This window comes from Schistocerca serialis, chromosome 3, assembly GCF_023864345.2.
Source record: "Schistocerca serialis cubense isolate TAMUIC-IGC-003099 chromosome 3, iqSchSeri2.2, whole genome shotgun sequence".
NCBI classification, from domain to species: Eukaryota; Metazoa; Arthropoda; class Insecta; order Orthoptera; family Acrididae; genus Schistocerca; species Schistocerca serialis.
Genome location: NC_064640.1, coordinates 812,663,819 through 812,682,153, shown reverse-complemented (window position 1 = coordinate 812,682,153; position 18,335 = coordinate 812,663,819). Strand labels below are relative to the sequence as shown.

Genomic DNA, 18,335 nt, shown 5'->3' with positions numbered 1-18,335 from the left:
TCTCGTTTCCGGCAAGATCTTTCGCTAACGTATGACGGTGAAAGTTGTAGGCATAGCGCACTGATTTTCTTACGGACGCACGAGTTTCTATTAACTTTTGCCTGTCGACATTTTTCAGGCGAGAGTTCTACAATCTCAGTTTTCCCAACATCTCCCGAATTTGATTATTAAACCTCGGATTCTATCCTTAATCCACTTACTTGGCACATGTCCCTCCAGAGCGTGATTAACCACCAGTTTAAACTCTGCTCGTAGTTCCTCTGCATCCTTCGTGTTTGAATTGTTACACTAAGAAGAAATGCAGATGATAAACGGGTATTCATTGGACAAATATATTATACTAGAACTGACATGTGATTACATTTCCACGCAGTTTGGGTGCATAGATCCTGAGAAATCAGTATCCAGAACAACCACCTCTGGCCGTGATAACGGCCTTGATACGCCTGGGCATTGAGTCAAACAGAGCTTGGATGGCGTGTACAGGTACAGCTGCCCATGCAGCTTCAATATGATACCGCAGTTCATCAAGAGTAGTGACGCGTATTGTGACGAGCCAGTTGCTCGGCCACCATTGACCAGACGTTTTCATTTGGTGAGAGATCTGGAGAATGTGATAGCCAGGGCAGCAATCGAACATTTTCTGTATCCAGAAAGGCACGTACAGGACCTGATCCTGCGGTCGTGCATTATCCTGCTGAAATGTAGGGCTTCGCAGTGATCGAATGAAGGGTAGAGCCACGGGTCGTAACACATCTGAAATGTAACGTCCACTGTTCAAAGTGCCGTGAATGCGAACAAGAGGTGACCGAGACGTGTAACCAATGGCAACCTATACCATCACGCAGGGTGGTACGCCAGTATGGCGATGACGAATACACGCTTCAAATGTGCGTTCACCGCGATGACGCCAAACACGGATGCGACCATCATGATGCTGTAAACAGAACCTGGATTTATCAGAAAAAATGACGTTTTGCCATTCGTGCACCCAGGTTCGTCGTTGAGTACACCATCGCAGGCGCTCCTGTCTGTGATTCAGCGTCGAGGATAACCGCAGCCATGGTCTCCTAGCTGATAGTCCATGCTGTTGCAAACGTCGTCGAACTGTTCGTGCAGATGATTGTTGTCTTGCAAAAGTCCCCATCTGTTGACTCAGGGATCGAGATGTGGCTGCACGATCCGTTAGAGCTATGCAGATAAGATGCCTGTCATCTCGACTGCTAGTGATACGAGGCCGTTGGGATCCAGCACGGCGTTCCGTATTACCCTCCTGAACCCACCGATTACATATTCTGCAAACAGTCATTTGATCTCGACCAACGCGAGTGGCAATGTCGCGATACGATTAACCGCAATCGCGATAGGCTACAATCCGACCTTTATCAAAGTCGCAACGTGATGGTACGCATTTCTCCTCCTTACACGAGGCATCACAACAACCTTTCACCAGGAAACGCCGGTCAACTGCTGTTTGTGTATGAGAAATCGGTTGGAATCTTTTCTCATGTCAGCACGTTGCAGGTGTCACCACCGGCGCCAACCTTGTGTGAATGCTCTGGAAAGCTAATCATTTGCATATCACAGCATCTTCTTTCTGTTAGATAAATTTCGCGTCTGTAGCACGTGATCTTCGTGGTGTAGCAATTTTAATGGCCAGTAGTGTAAAATAACACTTTTATATATCAACTTATAGCTAACTCTTCCAGGTATGTTCACAAAAAATTTCATTGTCCTCCTGCAAAAATTAAAAAAAAATAGAGACGACTGTGCAAAACTTTTTGAGCGCCCTTTGTATGTCCTACTACAAACTATTATTATTAGAAAATGTTAGCAATGTTATATGTGACATAGAAAACCAAAGATATAACCAGTTACCTGCTGTCACTTCACGTATCTCCTTTTCTTTTTTTGCGTCTGAAACCTACTGAAGCGAAACCCACAGTAAAAGAGGAAGGCGGAAGGCTTCTTCGGAAAAATTCCCAGCGTTATCCATCCGTGTGACAGCCGTGAATGGATGCTGGGGGGCACGAGAGCGAGGACAGGCGGGCGGGAGTGGGTGGGAGGGCGGCAGAGGGTGGAGGGTGGAGGGTGGAGAGCGGCTGAATGTGAACCAGGGGAGGGTGCGTTCTGTCAGGGGCCTGCGCGCTCCCCGGGGGCCACACCTAAATCTATATCTCACCGCCGAGGGCGCTGCTTAAAAGGATATTCATTTTACCGAAGACCACATGCACACTTCTTCTCTTACGAATTACTCTTTGAACAACACTTCAAAAGCAGTAGGTCAGTGGATCAACGTCGGTGCAATTTAAAGGGCCGAAGCCTTTCAATGGAAAATATGTCGATTTTGTCGTAACTAGTTCCTAGCCTTGCAGTTAAAAGTATTGAAGTTCGTCATCTTTAAGCGTTTCTACATCTGCGGAAACACCAAGACAAAATTAATGAAGAGTAATGAAATTTCGGGAATACGTTTCTCTCGGTAATATACTTGAGTGATTAATGTGCAAGTTCACAGGTGAAGATAAGCGCGAGAAAATCCATAGCAAATGTGAAATGCTAATAACCGGTGGAACCGCAAGAATGTTAAATGCAACCATGCAAACGTGCATACATTGTGTCGTTCAGGGGCCGGATGTTAGTTGGTGGAATGGAGTTTCTTGCCGGGTCCTCCTCTGTCTACATCTACATCTACATGATTACTCTGTAATTCACATTTAAGTGCTTGCAGAGGGTTCATCGAACCACAATCATACTATCTCTCTACCATTCCACTCCCGAACAGCGCCCGGGAAAAACGAATACCTAAACCTTTCCGTTGGAGCTCTGATTTCTTTTATTTTATTTTGATGATCATTCCTACCTACGTAGGTTGGGCTCAACAAAATATTTTCGCATTCGGAAGAGAAAGTTGGTGACTGAAATTTCGTAAATAGATCTCGCAGCGACGAAAAATGTCTTTGCTTTAATGACTTCCATCCCAACTCGCGTATCATATCTGCCACACTCTCTCCCCTATTACGTGATAATACAAAACGAGCTGCCCTTTTTTGTACCCTTTCGATGTCCTCCGTCAATCCCACCTGGTAAGGATCCTATACCGCGCAGCAATATTCTAACAGAGGACGAACGAGTGTAGTGTAAGCTGTCTCTTTAGTGGACTTGTTGCATCCTCTAAGTGTCCTACCAATGAAACGCAACCTTTGGCTCGGCTTCCCCACAATATTATCTATGTGGTCTTTCCAATTGAAGTTGTTCGTAATTTTAACACCCAGGTACTTAGTTGAATTGACAGCCTTAAGAATTGTACTATTTATCGAGTAATCGAATTCCAACGCATTTCTTTTAGAACTCATGTGGATCACCTCACACTTTTCGTTATTTAGCGTCAACTGCCACCTGCCACACCATACAGCAATCTTTTCTAAATCGCTTTGCAACTGATACTGGTCTTCGGATGACCTTACTAGACGGTAAATTACAGCATCACCTGCGAACAACCTAAGAGAACTGCTCGGATTGTCACCCAGGTCGTTTATATAGATCAGGAACAGCAGAGGTCCCAGGACGCTTCCCTGGGGAACACCTGATATCACTTCAGTTTTACTCGATGATTTGCCATCTATTACTTTCTGTGATTGTTTCGTTTGCTGCTAATGGATGCAAACTAGTCAGATTCACAATATTTCGCATTCACCAGTACAGTGAATTTGTTGATTAAATACATTCATGCAAAACTTAGTAGTAGACGAATGTTGAGCACAGTAATTGTATTTTCACAGTAACGAATCAGTTCACTTAACTTGTTTCTGACCGAATCCTATACCTCATCTCCGTGTGGTATATTGGTTTCGTTTTGCCTAAGAGCGTGTTTAATTCTTGCTTCACTGGAAAAAGTCGACGGGTCTCCATTCTCGTGCGATGCTAACCACACACGCACACACACAAATGGTTTCAGGTGAGAGCTGCATTTCAGATTTCATTTTATTCTTCTGTTACTATCAGCTAGTTGGTATATGTACTGTCATACCAAAAAGTATTCGAACTATCTGAAATCCGTTCCGCCCGATTTGCATGCAGCCCACATAATGTTGTTATCTTGCAGGTCCTCTGATCTCTTTCCAATACAGTCGTTTTAGTATACAAAATGGATACGACAAGAGATCCCTAGAGAACACTGTTCTTTAAGGTAATCAGTACACACGTAAATCAACAACACGATGTTGCAAATGCTAGGAAACGCATCATTAGAGACGAGACAGTCCTTATCGCTTGTAGACTCAAACTTATTAAAGTGAGTGACATTTCAAAATCACTACCACACTCATTAGAATTTCAGTATAACTCCTTCTATAAGTCATTCCAGCAATCTTTAGTCAGAATTAAATAGTTTTATGAACAAGATATTTTGAGACAATATCTGCACTCTAATATACCTTGGCAATTCCAAGAATTTTTGCATTTTAAAAGGTTTTCCTACATCTGTAAAAAGTCATTCCTGCTACGAGTGGTTTGTCATAAACTGGATGTTGAACCAATCAGTTAAAAGCAATGCGATTAAGAGCGGTAAGAGCTCTGTGGGAACCTCAAAATTAATATCGTATCACCAGTAATTTCTCTGTACTCATGATTGAATAATTATTTGTCCACTTATTTGAAATTTAAGCGATATGACAGACATTTCTGTTCTGTATCTGGATTGAAACCAAGCACCTATAGTCACTGTAACTAAGCAAAGCTTTCGTGTCTGACCCAGACTCGATCACAGCACCGTTCGTTATTGGCGACTAGGCACAAAGAATCGAGAAATATCTAAGTTTTCACCAGTATTAGCTAGCAAACCTGAACTTAAAATTATTTGTGCTCTGCCTGGAATGCTTCAAGACCCTTATCTCCTTGTTAACTGACCACGAAAATAGTTTAATATAATTTCAAGTAATAATGTTTGCACGTGTTTAAAACGTAGTGCCATGATGTAAGGTTCGGTTCGGGGACTCTAATCGGATTTTTCCATTAGTAAAATTAGATGTTGGATATCGAATTTTTTCACCTGCAGCGAGATGTCTGAATTTGAAATGAAGATGCAAATTTTTTCCTAACCAGGAATGGAACTCGGCACTTACTGCCGTTGTTTTCTATCCACGAACTGTTTCAATCAGTAGTGAGATGTGTGCATGTTTGATCAGGAATAAAGGCATCTTCGTTGCTGTTGACAACACATGAGGAGACATTAAAAATGAAAATTATTTAGCACTATTAGCTCGGCGTGCATATGCTAGGGTTTGAAATGAAATCACGAATATTTTTGTGCTAGACGAGGATTCGGAGCCACATATGTGCCTTTCGTGGAGACCTGCAATCAACGATATAGGTCTATAACTGTGTGGATCTGTCTTATAGCCTCTCTTAAAAACGGGAATGACCTGCGCTTGTTTCCAGTCGTTAGGTACCTTTGGTTGCGCACGCGATTTACGATAAATGACTGCTAGAAGGGGACAAGTTATTTCGCATAATCTTTATAGGAGCTTATAGGTATCTCATCTGGTCCTGAAGCCTTTCCACTACTAAGCGATTGTAGCTGCTTTCCAATTCCGTGATCGGTTATCTCAATATCTGTCATTTTGACGTTCGCACGACGATTGAAAGGAGGGACAGTGTTGCGATCTTCCGCGGTGAAACAACTTCGGAAGACCGAATTTAGTATTTCGGCCTTCTCCCTGTTACCTTCCGTTTCTGTGCCGGTGTGGTCGCTGAGAGAATGACTAGATGATTTTGACCCACTTACTGATTTTACATACCACCAGAATCTCATAGATTTTTACTTAGGACGGTTGACAACGTCTTACTTTCGAAATCATTGAACGCTTCTCTCATTGCTCTCCTTACGCACATTTTCGCTTCGTTCAGCTTTTGTTTGTCAGCCAGGATTTTACTTCTCTTGAATCTGAGATGAAGTGCTCTTTGTTTATGTAGCGCTTTTCTAACACGGCTATTAAACCATGGTGGGTCTTTGCCATCGCTTGAAACTTTACTTGGTACATACTTGTCTAGGGCATATTGAACGATGCCTCGGAATTTTTTCCATTTGTTCTCCACATCTTCGTCCTCATCACAGAATATTTGATGCTGACTGCTGAGATACTCTGAAACTTGTACCCTGTTACCTTTGCTGAGCAAATAAATCCTCCTACATTTCTTAACATTCCTTGTAGGACCCGTCGCCATAGATGCTGTCACAGCCTTATGATAACTGATACCTTCCTCTACGTTAACTGATTCGATAAGGTCAGGCCTATTTGTTGCCAGGGGGTCAAAGACGTTACCCTCACGAATTGGTTCTCTAACTATCTGCTCAAGGTAATTTTCGGACAAAACATCCAGAACAATGGCACACAATTCCCTCTCTCTGGCACTAGTTTTGATGGCATAACTCCCCCAGTCTATACCTGGCAAGTTGAAGTCACGGCATGATCAGGAAAATTACTAATGATATTCTGAAAGCTCTGTCTAAAGCGCTCTACAACTACAGATGCTGACCCAGGTGGTCTATAAAAGCATCCGATCACCATTTTTGACCGTTCTTCGATACTCACTTTCACCCAGATTAATTCACATTTGAAATCCGTGATAACCTCGCTAAATGGCTCTGAGCACTATGGGACTTAACATCTATGGTCATCAGTTCCCTAGGAACTTAGAACTACTTAAACCTAACTAACCTAAGGACATCACACAACACCCAGTCATCACTAGGCAGAGAAAAATCCCTGACCCCGCCGGGAATTGAACCCGGGAACCCGGGCGCGGGAAGCGAGAACGCTACCGCACGACCACGAGCTGCGGACTCGCTAGATTTTATCGAGATTTTTACTGCAATAAACACGCCGCCACCACTGGCGACTAAACTATTTTTACGATAAATATTCCAGTCTGAACTTAGGATTTCGTTGTCATTGACGTCTGGCTTCAAGCAGCTTTCTGTTCCCAACACTGTCTGTGCATTATAACCTTCTACAAGCGATACTAATTCTGGGACCTTTCCTTGGATGCTCTTGCAGTTTACTAAAATCATATTAATCTTTTCTATTTGTGATCTGCGAGGACCTAGATTCTCTTAGGTCGCTGTGGCTGATTTAAGAGGCAAGTCGTCTTTGCTCCCAAGGGAGGGGTCCCCTTACCTAAAAAAGCACCATGTGCACGCCACACGTTCTCCGCTACCCTAGTAACCGCTTCCTGCGTGTAGTGTACGCCAGACCTATTACGGGGAACCCTACAATTCTGCAACCGATAGCGGAGGTTGAGAATTCGCATCCGATGCCGTCGCAGAGCCGTCTGAGCCGCTGGTTTAGTTCATCCACTCTGCTCCTAACCAGAGGACTGCGATCAACTCTGGGTACGAAGCTACAAATAGACAGCTTAGCCTGCACCCCGCGTGCGTTGCTAGTTGCCTTCACCAAATCAGCCAGCTGCCTCAAGGATGGTCTCAGAACCCAAGCGGCAGGCGTAATTCGTGCCGACATGTGCCACTGCCTGCAGCCGGTTGCACCCAGTGCGCTCGACAGCCGCCGGCGTGGCCTCCTCCACATCACCGATGGGACCTCCCGGCAAACATACCGAATGCACACGGGAATTCTTCCCCGGCTTGCCTGCTATCTCCCTGAGGGGCTCCATCACCCGCCTAACACTGGAGCTCCCAATGACTAGCATACCCACCATCTGTACTTGTCCGGACTGGGCAGGAAAATCGACCGCTGGCCCAACAGGAGAGGCATACTGTGCTGGCTCAGAGTTATCATCAACACTGGGTGATCAGTAATTTAATTTCCACCAACGAGTGTCTATATCATATCGAGATCAGTGATACGGATAAATGCAGTAGGTCTGCTTTCCTAGATACACTACAGCACCTTGTCTCCACCAGGCAGCAACTGGCTTTCCTCACCCGCTGTGTTGAAGCTGCGTTGTCTACCGATATTATTTTGCGGCCGGCTGCTTCTTTTTTTCCGAGGACAAAGACTAATACGGTAATTTCACTGGCTGGTCACTTTGTACATTTTGGCGTTGCCGGTGAAGGTGATGATGACCGTTCGGCTTCTCGCCAGTTTACGTCTACTGCTTTCTGGTCCTGCTTGCAACTGCCCCGATTTCGAGAACGCTTTCCCATCATACTGAATCTTACTTTTCAAAGACAGGTGTTGGATAGTTCCGGCACCAGCTGCTGCCCTCACTGAACTTTTATTTTCTCGTCTCTGGTTTTCCTCTGTATTCGTTCCTTTTGAGGTATACTTAATGTTTTTAGAAAATGCAATACAAAAAAAGATATGAAGCTATGTGAGGGAGCAGGACGGCGTGGGCGGGGGGGGGGGGGGGGGAAGGCACTCCCGTCAGGCCTCTGGATTAGACGCCTGCCTACATTGTCTCCATCAGCCTATACCTGACTGTGGCCATTACTGATAGCGCTTAGTAAAATGTATTTCCTGTTTGCACGAATATTCAGATACTTCTGTTGCGAATTTTCAAATTAATTCTACTTTACTATATGTAAACTGTGTCGTGCTCATGTTTGCGATCTTAATTTCAATGTAAGTTAATTGTACTTGTCCACCATTCAGTAAACTACCGTATTAAAAAAGTGGTCTCGCGGATTGCTCACGGTTGCTTAGTTGCGAGGCATGAGTTCGATTCCCACTTGCTTCATATATTTTAAACAAATACCAACAGATCTCCTACTTGTCTAGTAATGCCAAGTGAAGAACGTCACGCTGCACCGTAGTACAGAATCCGTATTATAAACATCATATCCCTTCGCAAACAGCTGCTGCAGAGCCGTTTTACATTGGACCACAGCAGAGGCGGAAGCCGCTGCAAACAAGAACTCTGTCGCCAGTGAGCTCCTTACACTAGAAATTTTATTTTATTTAATGAGTCAATGACCACTTCAGGTCACAGGACTCTTATTTTATTTGATCTTGAGAGGTTGAAAAATTTGGTGCGGGACTGGGATTCGAATGCATATCTCCTCTTTCGTGGTATCTGATCCACACGGAACAATGCAGTTCCATTATTTCGTTGGTTTCTCCAAAATTTCAAACTCCTCTAGGTCTCCACGAAAGGGTTCGAATTCAGGCCACCACAAAAATACTCGTGGTTTCATTTCAAGTTCTGGCATATGCACACCGATCTACTGGTGATAAATAATTTTAATCTTTAATAACTTTTCATGTGTTGTCAACAGTAACGATAGGTTCCGTTATTTCTAGTCAAACATACACACGTCTCACTACAGGTTAAAACAGTTCGTGGATAGAAAACAACGGCAGTAGGTGCCGCGTTCGATTCCCGGTCAGGAAAGAGTTTGAATCCTCATTTCAAGTTCAAACATCTCACCGCTAGCGAAAAAAAAAATCTATGTCTAACATCTGACTTTACTTAGTGTTCCCAGCGCAAAACTTTGCATCATGGCACTTTGTTGTAAACAAGTGCAAACTTTGTAACTTACGTTAAAAGTTTTTCGTGTATAGTTAACGGGGAGATAAGGGTCTTGACAGGATTCCAGGCAGACCACAAAATTTTTCAAGTTCAGATTTGCTAACTAACACTGGAGAAAACTTGAATATTTCGCGACTCTTTATGCCTAGTTACCAATGACGAAAGTTGCTTTTTGATTGAATCTCGGTCAAGCACGAAAGCTTTGCTTAGTTACAATGCCTATACGTACTTGGTTTCAATTCAGATCCAGAACGAAAAAGTTCGTCATATCGTTTAAAGTTCAGACATGTGGACAAATAGTTGCTCTGTCATGAGTACAGAGAAATTGTTGGTGTTCCGATGTTAATGTTGAGGTTTCCATAGTGTCCTTGCCCCTCTCAATCGCGTTGCTTTTAACTGGATAGTTCAACATCCAGTGTGTGCAAACTACTGTTATCAGGAACAACGTTTCACAGGTGTGGGAAAACCTTTTAAAGAGCAAAAATACTCGGAATTGTCAGAGAAATTTAGGAGTGCAGATATTGTCTCAAAATACCTTGTTCATAATAATATTTACTTTTGACCAATGATTGCTAGAATTATGTGTCGGACTTTGAAGTGTCACTTGCCGTAATTAAATTGAGTTTACAAGCCTCAATCACTGTCTCATGTCTAATGACGCGTTTCATGGGATAGCAACATCGTGGTGCTGATGTACATGTGGATTGATTGCCTTATAAAAATGTTCCCAGTGGTCTCTAGTGGCATCCATTTTGTATAGTAGAACGACTGTGCTGCAGAGAGAGTAACACAAAAGCACCAAGAAATAAATAACATTATTGATAGTGATTATTGATGTGGTCGACATTTAAATATGATACTTTAATGAAGAAGATATCGACCGTCGGCTAAACCATTTAAGTTTCTGTACCACACCTTTTATACTTCTCATAAATGTACAGCCATGGTCTAAAGTTTCACAGGGTCCAGACCGAAAGCAGGAAGAACGTAGATGCAGGAACCATCGATATAACAGTTGAAAATTGTCATAGCTGTGTTGGGAAAATATCAGAGCTGTAAACCCTAATAGAAAGCACTCATGCACGAATCGTTGTAGCCACTGAAAACTGGCTAAAGCCGGAGATAAGTTCAGCGGAAATTTTTGCGAAGAACGTAACGGCGTTCCGAAAGGATAGGCAAACCACAGTTGGCGGTGGGCGTGTTTGTTGCTGTTAGAAGTAGTTTACCTTGCCGCAAAACTGATGTAGATAATTCCTGCGAGTTAGTATGGGCAGAGGTCATTCTTGACAACCGGAATAAAATAATAATTGGATCCTTTTACGACCTGCCAATCCAGATGATACATTTGCTGAAACGTTCAAAGAAAACTTGAGTTTAATTTCAAAAATGTACCCAATTCATACAATTATAGTTGGTGGTGACATTAATTTACCCTAGGTATGTTGGCGAAAACAGATGTTTAAATGCGGAGGTATGCATGAAACGTCATCTGAAAATGTTCTAAAGTCATTCTCTGAAAATTATTTCGAGCAGTTGTTCGTGTGCCCACGCGAATGATAAATGGCTGTGAAAACACACTTTACCTCTCAGCAACAACTAATCCTGAGCTAGTATCAAGCATCATAATGGGTGCAGGGATTATTGGACACAGGGTTGTCGTAGCGAGATTGAATATTGTAACCCACAAATACTCCAAAACTAAACGAAAAGTATACCTATTCAAAAAACAGATAAAAATTCACTTGATGACTTCCTCAGAGACAATATACACTCCTTCCAAATTAACAATGTTAAGTGTAGACCAGATGTGGTTTGAATTCAGAGAAATAGTATCGACAGCAACTGAGAGATTTGTACCAAATAAATTAACAAACGACGGAGCTGATCCTCCTTGATACACAAAACGGGTCAGAACACTGTTTGAAAAATGGTTCAAATGGCTCTGAGCACTATGCGACTTAACTTCTGAGGTCATCAGTCGCCTAGAACTTAGAACTAATTAAACCTAACTAACCTAAGGACATCACACACATCCATGCCCGAGGCAGGATTCGAACCTGCGACCGTAGCAGTCTCCTGGTTCCAGACTGCAGCGCCCAAAACCGCACGGTCACTCCGGCCGGCGAACACTGTTTCAGAAGCAACGAAAAAAGGCTGCCAAATTTAAACGAACGCAAAATCTCCAAGAACGATGGTCTTTTACAGGAGCTCGAATTTTAGTGCGGACATCAATGCGAGATATTTACAATATTTTCCACAACGAAACTTTTTCTCTGGCGGAAATTCTAAAGAAATTCTGATCCTATGTGAAGTATGCTATCGGCAAGGCAATCAATTCCTTCTCTGCGCGATAGCAACGGAAATACTATCGACAACAATGCTACCAAAGCAGAGTTACTAAACACAGCCTTCCGAAATTATTTCACCAAAGAACACGAAGTAAATATTCCAGAATTCGACTCAAGACAAGTTCCAACATAAGTAACTTACAAGCGGAAATCCTCGGAATGGTGAAGCCACTAAAATCACTTAATAAAAGCAAGTATTCTGGTCCCGACTGTATATCAATTATGTTCCTTTTAGGTTATGCTGATGCAATACCTCCATACTTAGCTATCACATACAACCGTTCGTTCCACGGAAGGTCTGTACTCAAAGAGTGGGAAGTTGCACAGGTCACACCAATATTCAAGAAAGGTTGTAGGAGTAATCCACTACATTACAGGCTCATATTATTAACGTCGATATGCAGCAGGATTTTGGAACATACATTGTGTTCGAACATTATGATCTACCCCGAAGAAAACAGTTTATTGACACACAGTCAACACGGATTTAGCAAACATCGTTATTGTGAAATACAACTAGCTCTTTACTTACACGAAGCGTTAAGTGCTATTGACAAGGGATTTAAAATTGATTCATTGTTTCTAGATTTCCAGAAGGCTTTTGACACTGTACCACACAAGCTGCTTGTAATGAAAATGCGTGCTTATGGAATATCTTCTCAGTTATGTGACTGGATTTGTGATTTCCTGTAAGAGAGGTCACAGTTTTTAGTAATTGACGTTAAGTCATCGAGTAAAACAGAAGTGATATCTAGTGTTCCCCAAGGTAGCGTTGTAGGCCCTCTGCTGTTAGATATCTATATAAACAATCGCTGTTCAACTGAACGTGTCTGTTGGTAGCGGTGACACAGTCGTCCACCAATTGGGTTACTCAAAGTTGGGTGGCCGATAGGATCCTTGCCGCCTGAAAGGAACCATGAAGAGCAACGAAGGACCATCTGTGCGGAATTGCTTGAGCATTACTAGGCCGATCGTGACAACCTTTTGTCGAAGATCGTCACAGGCTATGAAACATAGGTTTATCACTTCAGAATCGGACACAGAACAACAATCCACGGAGTGGCGCCACACCACTTCTCCCCCGAAGAAAAAGTTCAAAGCCACACCCTCAGCCAAGTAGTAAAGTCATGGCGACGGTTTTCTAGGACTCTGAAGGGGCAGATTGACTGTTAGCGCTGAAAGATGTTCATGAATATAACATAAGCAGAGCTTCCTGATACATTTCATCTGATTATCTGCCATATCCCAACTTACCACATATGATTTCAACCGTTAAATTACGCTTCGAGATGGGCACATCCTTTTGACAATCGAAAGCAGATAATCATTTACAGATGTAGTGTTAGGTTAACGAAAGTTGGCAGGCGTGTATCTACATCTGAAAGATGATGTCTCTTCAGATTATGCGCCAGCCGTCCATCATCTCCATAGTAACCAACTATTTCGTACATCTATGGAATGTCGTCTGCTGAGCATCACCTATTGATGCTCACCGCCATCTCTTTGAAAATCGCCCCGCTGCTACATCTTTTGAATGGCGTCCACCATCTCCATGAAAACGAAGAACATCATCATTGTTTTCCAGCATGCCCCTAGAGGACAACCTATACACAACGATTGCGATGTTTATTTGTTTCGTTTTTAAAGTTCTTAGAATATTTATTTGACACTACCTGCATTAACTCATTGCCTAATACAACCGGCTTCAAGTTTCTTTTCTCTTTTAATAGATAACATAACACATTATATTCCATTGGAAAGCTGAGGAATTGGTCTACTTAATTGTACATAATAAACTCGATTTCTTTCGATATTTTTCGAATTCGTCGAGTCGTTTTCAGATTTTGTAAAGAGTTATCGCTGCCAGTCCCGTAAGGAAAACTATCTCCAGAAATTGTATGGTGTGCAAAGCAAGGAAGAAGGAAAGCGATAAACGTATGAATGTGACAAATGTCTTGTGACGTGGCAAATACCTGTATTTTTTCGCCATAAAAAATGGTTCAAATGTTTCTGAGCACTATGGGACTTACCATCTGAGGTAGAACTTAGAACTGCTTAAATCTAACTAACCTAAGGACATCACACACATCCTTGCCCGAGGCAGAATTCGAACCTGCGACCGTAGCTTTCTTGAAGAACTGACTTTGGCCTGCTTCTTTCAGACATAGTCTTAGAAGATTTAGAAAAACATATTCGATGTAATCGCGTCAGAAGTTGCTTGGAGGCAACTTTTTATCATTTATTCTGTATAAAACAGTTGTTTCAAAGTATTAAACCACTTTAATCATATTAACGTAAGCCATTTCCAAGGTGTTTATAGTTCTATGGTTTCAAAAAATGGTTCAAATGGCTCTGAGCACAATGGGACTTAACATCTGAGGTCATCAGTCCCCTAGACGTAGAACTACTTAAACCTAACTAACCTAAGGACATCACACACACCCATGCCCGAGGCAGGATTGGAGACTGCGACCGTAGCAACAGCGCGGTTCCAGACTGAAGCGCCTAGAACCGCTCGGCCACAGCGGCCGGCTTTTTCGCCATACCACACCAGCAAAAACTTCTAAAACAGTATTATCTTCACTCCTCATCACTTCAATAAATAGTAAGGATATATGTATAAATCATTACTATCAAAAAATTATATGATTTCGAGAAAAGTGTGTAAGCTAAATATGCTGATTTTCATAAATTTAAATAGTCTTTGTATAAAATTCTTTCCACTTATACCTGATTGTCCAACTATCATGCTGTCAGCTGTAGGTTGAGTGTGCAGTATTTAAGAAGTAGCTTTGCTGCTCTCTTCAACAGTTGACTGTCCTCATTCGGCGGTTACTTCTCCGTGTAGACCCGTTCTCCATCAGTGTGGGTATATCTGTGTTTTGTAACTTTATAGTTAATTTTAAGTTCTTTTTATATACCTCTCAAATTTATAATCTGTATCATATTGCAGTTTTGAAAGTCTGAAGATGACCATATGTTGATCGACAACCGTCACATCGCAATAAACGTGCCTTCGCGATCTATAATATTCTATTATTAACTTCAAATATTCTATTTTGATCGCTAATTTTCTCCTGCAATGTTTTAAAAAATTATTACAGACGAATGTCGAAAATTGAATGGATAGGTCGAATAACTTATGAGGTACTGATTCAAATTGAAGAAAAAAGGAATTAATCACTTAGCTTAACTAAAAGAAGGGACTGGTTGATAAGACACATCCCGAGGTATGAAGGAATCGTCAGTTTGGTAACGGCGGGAAATATGTGTACGTGTGTGTTTGTGAGAGGCGGGGGAGGGGGGTGGCATATAGTGTGAGATCAGAGCCTCATTACAGTAAGCAGATTCAAATGGGCAGAGGTATGGAGGCCGGACAAGGTTTGCGCAGAACAGGCTAGCGTAGAGAGCGGTATGAAACGCGTCCTCGGACTGAATACCCCAACCACGAAAGGCAATGAAATGCCACCACGGACATTCTGAAGTCACCATCCATGGTATGCATCCCACTTGAAAAGCAACTACATTCGTCTGGCCGTAAGTGTGGGTTCTTTGATCCCCTGGGAGAAGGCTCATCAAACAAGAACACATGAAAAATTAGTTCATTGTGTAATATTAATGAATAAAAGATTTACTTAACTTTGACACAGTTATTAGCCACAGGATTGCTTGATGATGCACAACGGTCATTGTTTGTGAAAGCATCACTTGAAGCGCAGCTTAACAAACTGTTCTCTTGAGGCAAAAAATGCAATATCAACGAAAGTACGTTGCACTGGATACTTAAACTGTCACTCCCTATATATTGACTGCTGTAGCTGAGGTCTCGAACTGGGGTAGAGCTTTTGCATTCTCGACACTACACTGACGAGCCAAAACATTGTTACCACCTGCTTAACAGCTTATTGGGCCATCCATGTAACGCAATACATCACCGATTCTGCGTATCATCGATTCTACAAAAAAATGGATCAAATGGCTCTGAGCACTATGGGACTTAACTTCTGAGGTCATCAGTTCCCTAGAACTTAGAACTACTTAAACCTAACTAACCTAAGGACATCACACACATCCATGCCCGAGGCAGGATTCGAACCTGCGACCATAGCGGACACGCGGTTCCAGACTGTAGCGCCTAGAACCGCTCGGCCACTCCGGCCGGCTTCGATTCTACAGTTCGTTGGTATATTTGTAGAGCTATGTGGCACCAGGTTTCTACGCACAAGTCATGTACTTCCCGTAAATAACAGGCCGCTGATTTGTGTACGAGACGATGGCGCCTGATAGGCACCCAGATGGGAACCATCGGTTTCACATCAGGCGGATTTGGTGGCCAAGACATTAACGTGATTCCACTATCATGCCCCTCGAACCACTGTAGCACGATTCTGGCTTCGAGACAAGGACAATTATACTGCTGAAAGATGACATCGTCGACAGGGAAGACATCGAGCGTGATGGGATAAGGCAGTGTGCAACTGAACTGATGTCTTCGATTACAGCCACAGCTCTCATGCAAGCGAAGGAGAATGTCTATCATAGCATAATACTGCTCCCACCAGCTTTCGTCCGTGGAGTGGTGCACGTTTCGAGCAGTCGCTCGCCTGGATGACAGCGTTTGTGGAGACGACCACCGACCTGGTGTAGCAAAAACGTGATTCATCCGACGAGCAGACAGGTTTCCAGTGATAAACAGTCCAATCTCGATTATCCCGAGCTCACTACAATCGTAATTGACGATGTCATTGAGGCAACATGTGTACACTCAAGGGTCGTCTGCTGCGGTTCCCGTTGTTCAACAATGTGCGCTGAGTGGTGTGGTCCAAAACGCATGTACGTTCACCGGCATTGTGAATTGTAGTCATTCGACAGAGGCGTCACAGATCGCCATCTAACCTACTTTACAGAGCGGACAAGTCTCCAAACCCCACTTTTTCTGAAGAGTCGTCCAACCACTTAGCGCCTAGTGGAAGCCCTTCTGCCACTATCCATGGGTGTCCACGACAGTAACACATGAACATTAGACCAGCTTCGCCATTTTAGAGATACTCCTTCACAGTCTATGTGTAATAATAATCTGCCCTTTGGCAAAGTCGCTTATCAGAGTGGATTTCTCCATTTGCAGTGCATATCTTCGGTAGGGTAATCCCACATGCGTCTCTGCTCAGCTTACATATTTTTCTTAGGCTAAACGCAAATTGAGACGCGTATAGCACGTGTGACGTGACACGTCACTACAGCGCGACATACACGTGCCGCACATGCCGCGATGGTCCGACGCATATTGAGTCGCGTACACAGACTTTACACGCGCCGGTTGGCGACGCTCTGCGCTGATAGAACCGAAGCGCGCGCACCCTGTAAACTTTCTCAACGGTTTTACAGGAACTATTCAGTAAAAATATTTGATTTTTACCTTGCTTGTAGCGTTATATGTCAGCTTCGTGGCGAAGTGCTCATCATTTCGCTAATGGCCATAATTATTGTGATATACACATTGTAATAAGACAATACGCAAAATTTGAAAAGTTTGCAATGAAAAATAGGGGTCGCTATAATTTTGCGTTTGGTGCGTATTACACCATACGTTGCTGCGTATGAAATTTAGCTAATATACTGAATCTTTCTTTAGACTTTATAGCAGGTCTCTGTCTCCGATCTCGAGAAAATGGATCCTATGTAGCGCGTTCACTCCCGATCTCACGCTCGTGGGAATGAAATATTTAGTCCGCAGCTCGTGGTCGTGCGGTAGCGTTCTCGCTCCCCCCGCCCGGGTTCCCGGGTTCGATTCCCGGCGGGGTCAGGGATTTTCTCTGCCTCGTGATGACTGGGTGTTGTGTGATGTCCTTAGGTTAGTTAGGTTTAAGTAGTTCTAAGTTCTAGGGGACTGATGACCATAGATGTTAAGTCCCATAGTGCTCAGAGCCATTTGAACCAATGAAATATTTACCTCATATCTCCTAAACCGCTCCAGATATCGAAACGAGATTTTGGCGAATGATGGCACACAAGGAAAATCGTATTTTGCCAGATCGTATACACAATGAACTTTCCTGTCGATGTCGATATATCAGAACTTGTACTTCATATATATATATATATATATATATATATATATATATATATATATATATATATATATATATATATATATATATATATATATTCCAGTGACTGTAATTCTTTAAGAGCTATCTACAGCTATTGAAACAATAGTTTCCTAGTATGAAATTAAACATGAAATTTCATCTCTTATGTCACCGCAAACCGACACAATGTGGTTTTACGTAAGCTATTGAGCTCTCTGGTCGCCAGTTACTTGTTTAATGAGACACTCTGTTTCAGAATTCCGTCACAATAGCTGCTGCAAAAATGAATTTGTGCATATTATACTGCGTTTTGGCAAGAGAAGTACTATTAAACCCGTCAACAACAGAAATGTGGCCGTTACTTATAAATGGTGATGCTTCTTCCAATGAGAAAAGGTTAACAATTCAACAA

General features: G+C 42.7%; 1 protein-coding gene across 3 annotated transcripts in view; it reads right to left on the bottom strand.

Moving 5' to 3' along the window:
• Positions 1-18,335, bottom strand: part of LOC126469589 (paired mesoderm homeobox protein 2-like) — a 587,427-nt gene that overhangs the window by 488,906 nt on the left and 80,186 nt on the right. The gene's annotated exons all lie outside the window — the stretch shown is intronic.